Consider the following 13,654-nt stretch of genomic DNA (forward strand, 5'->3'; position numbering starts at 1 on the left):
TATCAGAAAGAGACAGAGTTAAGTGTGGTTAAAAAAGTGAAATACCTGGGAGTATCCTTGTCCACTAGAAATTTAAATCTTTTCAAAGATAACTATGAAAAATGTTGGTTGGAAATCAAAAAAGATTTGGATATATGGTCAAGATTGAAACTTACCTTGTCAGGCCGAATCGCAGCTATAAAGATGTGTGTTTTGCCAAAAATGTTATTCTTATTTCAAACCCTTCAGGTCGTGGACAGAATGGAATGCTTTGGAAAATGGCAGAAGGATATCTCTAAGTTTGTCTGGCAGGGCAAAAAGCCCCGAATAAAATTTAAAATACTAACCGACTCAAAAGACAGAGGGGGATTTGCCCTGCCGGACTTAAGGTTGTACTACGAAGCTGCAGCCTTCTGCTGGTTGAAGGATTGGTTTCTGTTGGAAAACACCGATGTCCTAGATCTGGAAGGGTTTGACAATGTGTATGGTTGGCATGCATATTTGTGGTATGACAAGGCGAAGATTCACAAACTGTTTAAAAACCATATTGTCAGAAAATCAATTTTTGCCGTCTGGATGAAGTATAAGGATCTATTAGAAAGTAAGACCCCGAGGTGGTTATCACCTGTGGAAGCTAAGATTTCTAAAAAAAGGCCCAATATGGAGGCCTATTGGCCAAAATATTGGGAACTGATTGAAAGAGTTGGAGATAATTGGAAGCTCCAAAGCCAGGACAAACTAAAAGGTAAGGTGCGAGATTGGTTACATTATGCTCAAATTCAAGAGGTATTCAAAATGGATAAAAAAGTGGGTTTCCAGTTGGAGAAATCGAAACTGGAGACGGAGTTACTAGAACCAAGGACTAAGGTACTTTCAAGGATGTATGACTTGCTGCTTAAATGGAACACACAGGACGAGACAGTTAAATCTGCTATGATTAAATGGGCACAGGATGTAGGACACAACATTATGTCTGAGGACTGGGAAAGGTTATGGAACACCGGTATGAAATTCACGGCATGTAGTGCCTTGAAAGAGAACATTATGAAAATGGTATACCGGTGGTACATGACCCCAGTCAAGTTGGCTAAAATATATCATCTTTCTGATAATAAGTGTTGGAAATGCAAGGAGGCAGAAGGGACATTCTTTCACCTCTGGTGGACCTGCCCGAAAGTAAAGGCCTTTTGGGAAATGATACATAATGAGCTGAAAAAGGTATTTAAATATACCTTTTCTAAGAAACCAGAGGCCTTTCTCCTGGGCATGGTGGACCGGAAGGTGCCAAAGAAGGACAGAACCTTGTTTATGTATGCAACCACAGCAGCTAGGATTCTCATCGCTAAGTTCTGGAAAACACCAGATTTACCCACACTGGAGGACTGGCAGACGCAGTTGATGGACTACATGGAGTTGGCAGAAATGACTGGCAGAATCCGAGATCTGAGCGAAGAAACAATGGAGGAGGACTGGAAAAAATTTAAGGACTATTTGCAAAAACATTATAAGTTGTTTGAATGTTAAGATAGCGCACGATTAAGAAACATTATGCTTCTGCATTTTATTTTAAGCAAATGATAAAGTAAGCATTGATGGAAAAAATGAGACATATTCGAAACAAAATATTATGTTTATTAAGAGTCTTAAATTAAATTACAAATTTTTGAAATTGGTAACATAATATATTTAAAGGTATAATAAGATGGGAAACAAGATAACAAATTGCTGAACTGGCTAGAACAATGAATGCAATGCTGAGAGGATGTGAGGAGGTCCAAAAGTTGAAGGACTGTTGAAGGACGTTAAAGAAAGTTCCTTAATATTTTTTCTTTGTTTATTTTTCTTCATATACATATATATAAAAAATGTTTCTTGAATGTTGCCATGTAAACAAATTTGTTAACCTGTGAAAAGAAACGCAATAAAAAATCTATTTTAAAAAAAAAAAAAAAATAAAGGGAATCGCCGATGATTCGAATGAAGCCAAACTGAGATATCTACTAAATGATGAAGACCCCCTAAGATCACTCACGGTTGCCAGATTCTTGATCAGCGTCCTATCCCTAAAGAAGAAAAACGGACTCCTGTGCAGCTCGGATAACCCTTTTAAACCATGATCTATGTTTTAGGATGTAACTAGGTGATACCACCACTGATGTCTTTTATTAACTTATGAGCAGAGGGTGATGTTTATGTTGCAAATTTATTGTAATGTATGTTGTTGGTCTTTTGCTTATTTTGCTTTGGTTCTTGTCTGTTTTCTGTAAGTTTTTGGCTGTTTTAAATTTGGAGGTTTAAGTATATATATGTTGGTGGGAAACTGTCGTGTGACGGGCCAATGGCCGTAATAAATATCAATCAATCAAACAAACAAACAAACATCACAGGAAGACCAGAAGCTGCCTTCTTCTATGTCAGGCCATTGTCCATCTAGCTCAGTGTTGTCTACACCAACTGGCAGCAGCTCTCTATGGTTTGAGATGGGGACCATTCCCAGCCCTACCTGCTGGTGCTGGGGATTGAACCTGGGGTCTTCTGTATGCAGTGGTTTCCCATATGGAAAGGAGACTAGGGTCCACTAAAGAAGAGGTCCTCACGCTAAGGTTATCCTCAGATATAGGAAGTTGCCTTATAGCAGGTCAGACAAACTATCTAGTTCAGTTCTGTCTTCTCTGACTGGCAGTGGCTTTCTGGGATCTCAGGCAAAGAAGGGATTAAAATAATCCATGTCATGATAGCAGTAAGATAGCTCCAATACTAATCACTGGAGGAATATGAGTAAGAGGTGGCTGTTCCCTTCTTGTCCTTATTTTGGGCTTCTCTGAGATTGACCATTATGGGAAACGGGATGCTGGACTACATAGTCCTTTGGTTTGATCCAGCAGGGCTCTTCCTATGTGCCTATGTCTTTCAAACGTAAGAGCCCTACTGGATTGGACCAAAGTCCCATCTAGTCCAGCATCCTGTTCTCACAACCAGGTATCTCAAAGGGAAGCAGGAAAATCCAGGAAGGGACAGCTCTTCTCACCTCTTTGTTCAGAACTTTTCCTTAATGTCTCTTCAAGAAGTGCAGATTACCTAAAACCGTCCAACTGGGTTGAAACTCAGTGTGTCTGTTAGACTATAATTACATTGGCTTTAATTCTGGTTCAGCCGTTAATATCTGGCCAGTGAAAGAGCTGGACACGTTCTCCTGTTCTCCACCCATTCCACCACCCTCACCTCTGTAAATGTCGAATTATTTTACAGTTGATCATCTGCTGGATTCTCCGACCTTTAAAAGCTGAACACTCTGTGCCTGTTGAATTTTAATCAATTTATATATCTCTCTTTTCTCTTCCCCTCCCTCCCCCCCTTGAATGGAAATGTCAGACTACTGGTATGGAATTACTCAGTGCCAGATAATGTGACAAAGACTCCAGAGTTCAGTGTCTGAAGTCATTCAGGAGCAGGGTGCAGCTTGCATTAACAGAGGTAATTTGTGAGATGTGAAAATTAGATGGCTCATGGGAGAACAAGCATATATTTTTCATTAGGTTTCATTTTGAAAGTTCTGGGACCCCATTCTTATTTCATCCAGAGACCTCTGGCCTCATTAAAATCTTGTCAGGGGTTGGTAATGACTGGAAAGTAGCAATGGTGGAGGCCATCAAAGTGTGTGGGGTAACCAAGTTTGTTGAAGGAGCTTGGAGTGAAAGGCAGTGGTGTCCAGACAGTCAGATTTGAATGGACCACAATGGAAGGAGGGCGAGCTATCAAGCATAGCAGGGATGCCACACCATCTGAAGGTCATCTTTAAAAACAAAACACCATACACACTCACACTACAGCAATTGCTTTAAAAAAGAGAGATTTTGACCCATTATATTAAATGATTTTTTAAGAAAAACAAGAGAGAGAGAAATTACTTTGCTTACAAGGCAGCTCTCCTTCTAAAAATTTGCTTCATTTGCATCTATAAATAAAGATATGAAAAATATGTGCAAACGGCTTGTGCCCCCAAATCTTGCCAAGACCAAGCAATGCTAAGGGGAAAATGGGGGTCGATCAGTGGTAGAGTACCTGCTTTGCATGTACAAGGTCCCAGGTTCATTCCCCGGCATCTGTAAGTAGGCCTGGGAGAGAACACAGTCTGAAACCCTAGAGAGCTGCTGCCATCAGTGTTGGTATTACTGGACTAGGTGGACCATTGGATCTGTATAAGGCAGTTCTCTATGTTCCTAACGCCCCTGGCAAAAGGCATATTCATGAGTAGACATTAATTGTGTCAGCATTTCCCTTTTTTCTCTTTGCAGAGTATTGAGGGTGCAAGGCTCAAAGATAATCTATTTTATCAGAGCCCAGAAAGGTCCACTCTTATTCAAGAAAGGGCAAACCAATTATATCTGTTTAGCTGAAGTTCCTGGCTTTTGGTACAAGGTACAAGCATGTGCCATTTGTAGCAACAACAAAGTGCAGATAGACAGAGAAAGGCATCACAACCATCATTTTCACTGTTTATTGTCCCATTTTCTATGGACTATATTTATATACACCACTGAGAAATCTGAATACAGTAATTAAGCAGTATATAAATGACTTTTATATGCCTGTTGTCTTTGTCTATGGAGTTTTCTTGGCAGGGATATTGGAGTGGCTTGCCAGTTCCTGCTCCAGGTGGATCACGTTTGGTCAAATCTCTCCACTATGACCTGTTCATCTTGGGTGGCCTTGCACGCCATAGCTCAAAACTTCTCTGAGTTATTCAAGCCCCTTCGCCATGGCAAGGCAGTGATCCATGAAGGAGTTCCATGAAGATCAAACCTATCAATTCTGAAGGAAATCAGCCCTGAGTACTCACTGGAAGGACAGATCCTGAAGCTGAGGCTCCAATACTTTGGGCCACCTCATGAGAAGAGAAGAATTCCCTGGAAAAGACCCTGGTGTTGGGAAAAGATGGAGGGCACAAGGAGAAGGGGACGACAGAGGACGAGATGGTTGGACAGTGTTCTCAAAGCGGCCAACATGAGTTTGACCAAACTGCGGGAGGCAGTGGAAGACAGGAGTGCCTGGCGTGCTCTGGTCTATGGGGTCACAAAGAGTCGGACACTACTAAACGACTAAATAACAGCAACATAAATGACTTAAATAATTAAGTAAGATCTTCATCAATAATAATAAGGAATTATATCCAGTGCTAGTCCTGCTCAGATTAGGTCCATTGAAAATATCAGATATAACTATTAGAGTCATTAATTTCAGTGGGTGTACTCTGAGTAGGACTTAGTTGGAGACAACCCTAAGTTTCTAACATTCCCTTTCCACCCAAGGCAGGAAACAGCAAAGTAGCAATTAATAAATGGAATAACCAAAAAGTTTAAAGTCTATGAGCATTTAGGGTTAGCAGTTAGTCCTGAGTATCTGGGTATAAACTTCTGGTAGTAGTTTGCGAAACCCAGGAATCATTGCAAGTCTTTCTTGGTTCTGGGTTCCTGCCATGTCACCACTGCCTGCACTTTGGCAGGGTCCATGTATACTCCTTGGGGAGTGATGTGTTAGCCCAAGGACTCCACCTCAGTCACGTGGAACTGACACTTCTCTAATCTGATCCTGTCGTTTGCAAACTGTAGTCTTCTACCAGCTGCATTCCAAAGCTGGGAGCTAGCGTATTCATGACAGCCACAAAAGGCTGAATCAGAATTCAAAATTACCACAACCGTTTGATGAACTGGGCCCAAGCTAACAAAATGAATTTTAACAGAAACAAATGTCAGGTTCTGCACTAAGCCAGATGCACAGGACACATGAAAAAGATCTGGGGGGGGGGTCTTGGTGGATTACAAACTCAACAGTGGATCACATGAGTCAACAGTGTGATACAGCAGCGAAAGAAGCAATGCTATTTTAGGTTGCATCAACAGAATTATAGTGTCCAAAGCAAGGGAAGTAATAGTATCACTCTATTTGCCCTGTTCATACCATACATGGAACACTGTGTCCAATTCTGGGCACCATAGTTCCAGGAGGAGGGCAACCAAGATGATCATGGGTCTGGAAACCTGGCCTTTTGAGGAGCAGTTGAAGGAGGTGGGTATGTTTAGCTTGGAAAAGAGGAGACTGAGATTAGATTTGATAGCCATCTTCCAATATCTCAAGGGATGTTACACGGAAGAGGGTAGAAGCTTGTTTTCTCCTGCTCTGGAGTGTAGAGCTTGAACCATTGGCTTCAAGTTACAAGAAAGGAGATTCCGACTAAACATTAAAAATAAAAAAATCTGACAGTAAGAACTGTTTGACAGTGGAACGGTCTCCCTCAAGAGGTTGTGGACTCTCCTTCCTTGGAGGTTTTTAAGCAGAGGTTGGATGGCCATATATCATGGATGCTTTAGTTGAGATTCCTGCATTGCAGGGGGTTGGACTAGATGTCTCTTGATGTCCCTTCCAACTCTAAAATTCTGTGATTCCATGAAAACCTCTTGAACCAATGCCTAGAAGCATGGGACAAGTGGGGAACCACCCAAAGTGTGCTTTCTAGGCACAAGACATGTGGATGAGCCCTGTATAAAGATTAGAGTTGAATGACAACTGAATGCAAAAATTCAGTTTGTTAAGCCTGCTGAGCAGTGTTAAAAGACCCCTATTCCATACCTTCCAACATTCCTCAGTTGAACATAGGGACATTTCTCTCTCTCTCTCTCTCTCTCTCTCTCTCTCTCTCTCTCTCACACACACACACACACACACACACACACGACTGACTCTCCTTGATCCCCCACCAAAGAGCATTTCCTATCAGAATAAAGGCGAGTGGAAGAATGAGGAAATCCCAACAAAAGAACAGTGGCAAGAAAAAATGAAGAGCTATGCAGAGTTGGCTAAATTGACATGCAAACTGTGGGACAAGGACAACTGTGACTTTAAGGAAGAATGGGAACTTTTTACAAATTATCTAAAAGACAACAAAATGAACTGAACTGCTTGGCAGGTTTTGAATAAACATACATAAATTTATTGGTTGATAACATGATAGATAGAAAAGGCAAGGATATGTATAATTTTATAACATGCAGAGAATAACATGTGCAGAGAAATCAGAGAGAGGAGCTGAGGGAGGTCCCTGGTGGGGTGGAGGGAGGGATGGAAGGGGGGGAAGGGGGGAAATAATGTATGTGGATATATGGTTTGATAATTTGTTATGTTGAAATTGTTTAATAAAAATATTTTTAAAAAGAATAAAGGTGAGTGCCAGCACTACATCAATGGGACACAGCGCATATTATAGAATCATAGAGTTGGAATAGACCACAAGGGGCATTGAGTCCAACCCCCTGCCAAGCAGGAAACACCATCAGAGCACTCCTGACATATGGTTGTCTTTTTATTTATTTTTATAGATATTTATTGAGAATTTTCCATTTTAAAAAACCAAAAAGAAAAAACAAAAAAAGAAAACATATACAGTTTACAGTCCTTATTTTTCTATGACATATTTCCCTGACTTCCCCACACCTCCCCTTCTTATATTCCAATTCGAATTGTTAATTCAACAAGTTCTTATCCCCAATTTTTAACCTTTTTGTATTTAGTTCAATTTTTTTAAAAAACCAGTTTTACAACTTCTAAATTTATACATCAATGCTCATTCTTAAATCCTTTTTCTAAAGTCGACCCAAATTCCCTTCCACGAGTTCCCCACTTTTCCTACTAATAACCAAACAAAATAAAAAGAAAAAAACAGATTATAATTGTGCACCCTTTGGATCCCCAAACCCCACCCCATCCCCTTTCCCGGTTTCAATCCCCAACAAATGTCCCTCAGTCTTAATCTGGGACAATCAGGGACATTCTGAGATCAACTCAGAAGCCAGGATGGCTTTCATAATTCTGGAACTGTCCCTGGAAAATCGGGACACTTGGAGAGTATGCTGTTCCCCTCCCAAAGCTACAGTCCCAGTGTTCCTTCCAGAAAAAGGGCTTAACTGTTAAACCACTTTGGGAATTGTAGCTCTGGGAGGGAAATAGGGGTCTCCTAACAACTCTCAGCGAAGGGACGCGGGCGGCGCTGTGGGTTAAACTACAGAGCCTAGGACTTGCTGATCAGAAGGCCGGTGGTTCGAATCCCTGCGACGGGGTAAGCTCCCATTGCTCGGTCCCAGCTCCTGCCAACCTAGCAGTTCGAAAGCACGTCAATGTGCAAGTAGATAAATAGGTACCACTATGGCGGGAAGGTAAACGGTGTTTCCGTGCGCTGCTCTGGTTCGCCAGAAGTGGATTAGTCATGCTGGCCACATGACCTGGAAGCACATGACCTTATTGGCTCTCTCGGCCAATAAAGCGAGATGAGCGCTGCAACTCCAGAGTCGTCCGTGACTGGACCTAATGGTCAGGGGTCCCTTTACCTTCACCCTTAACAACTCTCAACATCCTTACATTTCCCAGGTTTCTTTGGAGAGAGCTATGGCTGTAAAAGTAGCATGATATTACTCTAAAAGTATACTGAAGGTGTGGCCTAAGCAGGAAGTGGACCATTCAGTGCTTGGTGTTCCTTTCCCTAGGATGTGATTGCAGGGAATTGTAAAATCCACTGATGATGACTTCTAGAGGCCTCTTAACAGGGGGTGTAGCTATAGACTGCACCAATGCCCAAGGAAGATAGAGTGTGCACAGTTCTCAGAGCTTCTCACAGAGCCCATTTGACCTGATGGGAGCTGTGCTTCGTGCATTTTGTGAATCATTATCTCCTGCAAGTTCACACACTCAGTCACGCTACAGCAGTCCCATTGACTTTGGTGCAGGGTGGCTGGCTGTGACTGAAGGACATGACTGGCCAAAAAAAAAAGGTCTCCTTTGCAGCACCTGTTCCTCTATAGGCTAAGGAAACATCAGAGAAGATACAGCCTTGGCAGTAAGGGGGGGGAAGGACACCAAGGTTGCTCGACTCCTCTTATGCAACAAACTGATATTAAAACAAGAGTGAGCGACAAAAGAGTGATTTGCAAAGATGTGTACCAGGCAGTTGCAAAGACTAGTGCTTTGGCTGATAGTAGTTTGTACTATAGATAGGGTGGCCACATGGGAGCAGATGCACCCACTTCAAAGAAGTGCGCACTTGCAATTCTGACATTCCCAGAAGGTGAGAGAGCCTCATGAGTGAGCATACCACACCACATCTTTAAAAGCTTGGTGAGAAACAGGAATCGTTTACATGCAAAGCAGGTGCTGTATCACTGAGCATTGGTCCGTCTCTCAAGTGGACATACCAGGGATTGAACCAGGGATCTTCCACATGCAAAGGAGGTGCTCTGCCTCTGAATTACTGTATGTCCCAAATGGGAGTGTTAGTAAAACACTGAATGGAAAAGAAAACATTGATACAATTGTATAGATAGTTAAATATCAAGGTCTTTAAAAAAAAAAAAAACAAGCATGCTTTTTTTTTAAAAAAAGCATTAAAAAAATACATTGAATTTTCCATAAGGCTCATCATCGCCATCTAGTATCACATTGTATATTGCACGAAAAACACACATAAAATGTTTTATTTGCAGCTATATAGCTGAGTCCTCGGTCCTGACTCAGAATCTGAGCTTTTGCAACCAAATCACAGGCATATAATGCAGGCATGGGGAACCATTTCAGACTGAGGGATACATTCCTTTCTTAACATTATTCAGGGGGCAATGCAGCAGTGGTGGGTGGGGTCAGAAGTAAAAGTGAGAGGAGCAATACATGTAGATTTTACCTCTGTACTGTAGGCTAGGTTCTACACACACACACACACACACACACCCCTCTATCCTCCATCCAGACAGGCAAGCAAGCAAAAAGCATGACCAGAACTCCAGAACACCTTCCAGCAAGGCAAAAACACTCTAGAATGATCAATGAGGGGCTTGCCTGGGGAGATGGGGTGTGGCTGAGGAAGCCTGGGGAGAGTCCCAAGGAACAGACAGAGAGAACCGCATTTGATCCCCAGGCCTGAGGTACCCCAGCCTTCCAGCATTTAAACCCAATTTCATTATAAAAGTCCTGAGCAGTTCCTGCTAGAGATAAATGGCAGAATATATTCTTATGAAGGTTGTACACCACCCCAGCTCTCTACCAAATGGCAACAAGACCCAGGGGGTTCCTGATGTTCCTCCAGGATTGTGTTTCCATTGGGAAAATCAAGGCACAGCGGAGAGTGTCTTTAAGAAATGTGGTTTATTGGGCGCACATTTACATGTGGAGCCTTCCATTGAGAGGGTGCAGAACATTATACCCCAAGAGTGTCTCTCATTGTCCCTCTCCTAGCTTCAGCAAGCTTGAGTCCAGAGCAGCAGTCAGTCATGTCTCCTGGTCTCTTGGTGCAGCTTCCTCCAGCCAGCACCAATATGGGCTTTTGTTCTCCCAGAACACCTTTAGAATTTCAAAAGGGACAATTTAACCTGTGACATCATGCCCTCCCTTCACCTGGGCAATCTGCCAATTCTCCTTAGAAGCGGGTGGGAAGGCCAGCTCTTTTGCATTGCCAGTGATGCTTAATGGCTCAGTGCTTGGTTCCCCATTGTTCCTTAATGGCTCTGCACTTAACTAGCCCGCCCAGGCTGGTTGCATAAGGTAACCCAGGAATTTCTTCTCTGGCACATTTCTGCAGCTTGTATTTTTCTTCATATCCCAGATATTGTCTAAATAATACCATTTATTAATTTCTACCATTGACTAACAGACTCCAGTGTGCTAGATCTATTGCAATATATATTTCTGCTCGACAACAACACATGGTCACATTGTATGTCTGTATCCTTCTTCCTGTTGTAAAAGAGAGGCCTTGAAGAGTCTTAAAGCACCCCCTTATACATCTATTTGCAGCATGCACAGGTCAAGACACCCTGCTACAAAATGCATGTTTGCTGTAAAGAGTGTGTGTGATTATTATTCTCTGCTTGCCCCTTTAAAATGGATTGGGAACACATTTGTATATTTCAGAGGAGTAAAATGCCACGTAATAAAGACTTTCATGCCCTTCATAACTGACTCCAATGTGTACAGGTATCTTTAAGTAAAAATGGTTTGAGAGAGAATCTACACTGGAGAAAGAAGGTCAACTAAAAATAGGGCACTCAGACTCTAACAAGATAACGAAACTAACTATTGTAGGGTGAACAACAAACCAGGGTGAAAATGTGAGTAGTGAGGAGCAACAGGAATGATAAAGAATAAAAAAGCTTATAAAAGATATTCATTACATTGCCGATTACATTCTGCATCTATTTCAGAGGCATGTGGATGTGTATTTGTTTTGGGGCTACAACAGATGTTTCATGGGTGGGCAGGGGGGAGGTTTAAAATATTTCCTGAGTAGCTCTACATTTGAAACACCTTCACCTCGTTTCACCTAGAAGAGGATGGTGCCCATTGGGATTGCTAGGGCAAAAGGCAATGGTTGGTGGAGCCAGATCCAGCGACAGAGACAGAACCAATGAAGGGCAGAGTTCAATAAGGCAACACTGAAACTAATGAAAAGGAAACTGACAGCCAGTGCTGCCTCCTGGACTGGGTGTAAGTCAGAAGACCGGTGGGTAGGGGATGGCTGAGATTGCTGGGGCAGTGCCCCATTCACCTTAATGGGCCAGCCTTCACTGTTGTAGCCATTGTTCTGCTTCTTGTTTTGTTTTTTTAGCCAGCCAGTTCTTTTTCTAATCACTCAGGGCTTTTCTTCTGTTCATCGCATGATCCTAGCCAGTCAGGGATCATATTGTGAGCAGAATGACATGGTGGTATAGCCAGTGTGGTCAGTTCTGGACTAGGACTCACTGTGTGGCTTCATGCCAGTCACCATTTCTCAACCCAAGCCACCTCACTAGGTTGTAGTAAGGTTGAAATGGGGAGGACCATGCATGCTACCTTAAGCTCCTTGGAGGGAAGATGGGATATGAATTTAATAGTCAATAGATAAGTGCAGCAAATCAGATTAAGCGATTGTGTCACATGACTAAAGAAAACCTAATTGAAGCACAGTTCCTGTATTCAAACATGAAGAACAATAATCCCTGTTGGGAAAGAATAATTCTGCATAGAAACAGTAAAGATGTTCATACATTTAAGAACAGTTTTTGTGAGCTCTGGGCTAATTGGGTGCAGCTGGCCATGGCTACAAAAGGAGAAAAGCTGCAGTTTGAACTCTGCCTGCAGGAAAAACACCCACAAGCTTTGCTGTTTGTTGTTTTGAAAAAAAAGTCTTTATTTGGTTTGGTTTTACACCTGTCTCATGGAGTCACAGTCTCTGTCATCTGCCACCAGTGGAAAATCCCTGCTATACACCCCTACTCTGCTCCTTCCCCAACACTTTCCACAAGTTGAGGGCAAGTCTACAGTGGGGGAACCTACTGAATGTGCATAGGTTGTTCCTATGAGCTGGAACCATGAACACTACTGTACTGAGGTTTCCAAATTCTTCTTGTTGCTAGCTCAATCAGTTTCTGTAATGAAACCTAAATCAGTGTGAGGTTTAGTAAATTTCCAATATCACCATCAATTTTAATTTAAAAACCTAGGGTTGTATATCACCATGTTTTATTCAGAGTAGACTTATTGAAATTAATGGATCTTAGTCACATCTGTTAGTTTCAGTGGATCTACTGAGAGCAGAACTAACAGTAGATATGGCCCAGAGCTTCTAAAAATAAGACAATTCACTTGTACTAGCCATGCAGATGGGGCTCATCAGGGCTATTTTTCTAGAAAAAGAGGTGCTGGAACTCACCATGAAAACCTCTCTCATTCTCTTAGAATGGCAATGATGCCCACCTGAGAGGTGCAGGACCCCACTTGAGACGTGCAGTTCCTGTGAGTTCCCCCTGAAAAAAGCCCTGGGGCTTGTCAACCTGGGAAGGTAGGCCATCTAGGAAAAGGAAAACTCTGTTCCTAAACCTTCACTGCCTTGAGGCTTTCTCATTAATGAGAAAGGCTTCAAGAGTAATCCCCAAGGGAAAATCTGTAGCTGCTGCCTTGCAGGACATATTCAGGAGAAGAAAGGACTAAGAAGTAAGCAATACATAAATCTAGAGTCCCTAAGATACTTCGATGGCATGTTGTATGCCTCCTTCTGGAAACTCCTGCAGCCAAGCTTCTGCCAAATGTATTGCTCTGCTTTCAGCAAAACCAAGAGAGGGTTTTGCCATCTGGGCAGCCCTAGGGTTGCCATATTTCGAAGAGCTAAAAAAAAAGGGGATGCATTTGCCAACTCATGATTTACAACTCATGATTTTCCACAGGTTGGTCCATGGCTTTGCATGTTGCTAAATGCGGTAGTAACAGCTACTGGGGAGAGGAGGCTAGTGTGATATACTGCTGAACCAAGCCTTGCACAACATTGTGCCTTCTAAATAGAGGTGTCAACTCCTAGGGGTCCAGGTCCCTTCTCTTAGCCTTCAATCTTGGGGGTGGGAGTAGGCTCCAAATCACAGCCCTGCAGAGCACAAAGCCATGAGCAGTGCTTGGTCTCCTCCTGCCCAACAAGTGCCAACCCAGGCCCAAGGCAGGTTGGGTGCAGAAGGAGAACAGAAGTGGTTGTAGTCTGCCCAGGACAAGCCGGAAAGGACCAGGGTGAGTGGGAGGACAGTGTTAAGAGGGTGAAAAGACTCCTCTTGCCTTGGCCAAGATGGAGAGGCTACCTGAGTGGCCCCCTCCTCTTACCTGAACTCCTTGTCGCTTG

General features: G+C 42.7%; 2 long non-coding RNA genes across 3 annotated transcripts in view; one reads left to right on the top strand and one right to left on the bottom strand.

The window, feature by feature from the left end:
* Positions 1-4,875, top strand: part of LOC308579091 — a 25,270-nt gene extending 20,395 nt beyond the window's left edge. The window contains exon 4 of the long non-coding RNA XR_014004273.1: positions 3,352-4,875. This is a non-coding gene — a long non-coding RNA (uncharacterized lncRNA). The remainder of the gene's footprint in view (positions 1-3,351) is intronic.
* Positions 1-13,654, bottom strand: part of LOC308579100 — a 304,876-nt gene that overhangs the window by 26,586 nt on the left and 264,636 nt on the right. The gene's annotated exons all lie outside the window — the stretch shown is intronic.

Source organism: Podarcis bocagei (assembly GCF_964188305.1).
Source record: "Podarcis bocagei genome assembly, chromosome: Z".
Classification (NCBI taxonomy): domain Eukaryota; kingdom Metazoa; phylum Chordata; class Lepidosauria; order Squamata; family Lacertidae; genus Podarcis; species Podarcis bocagei.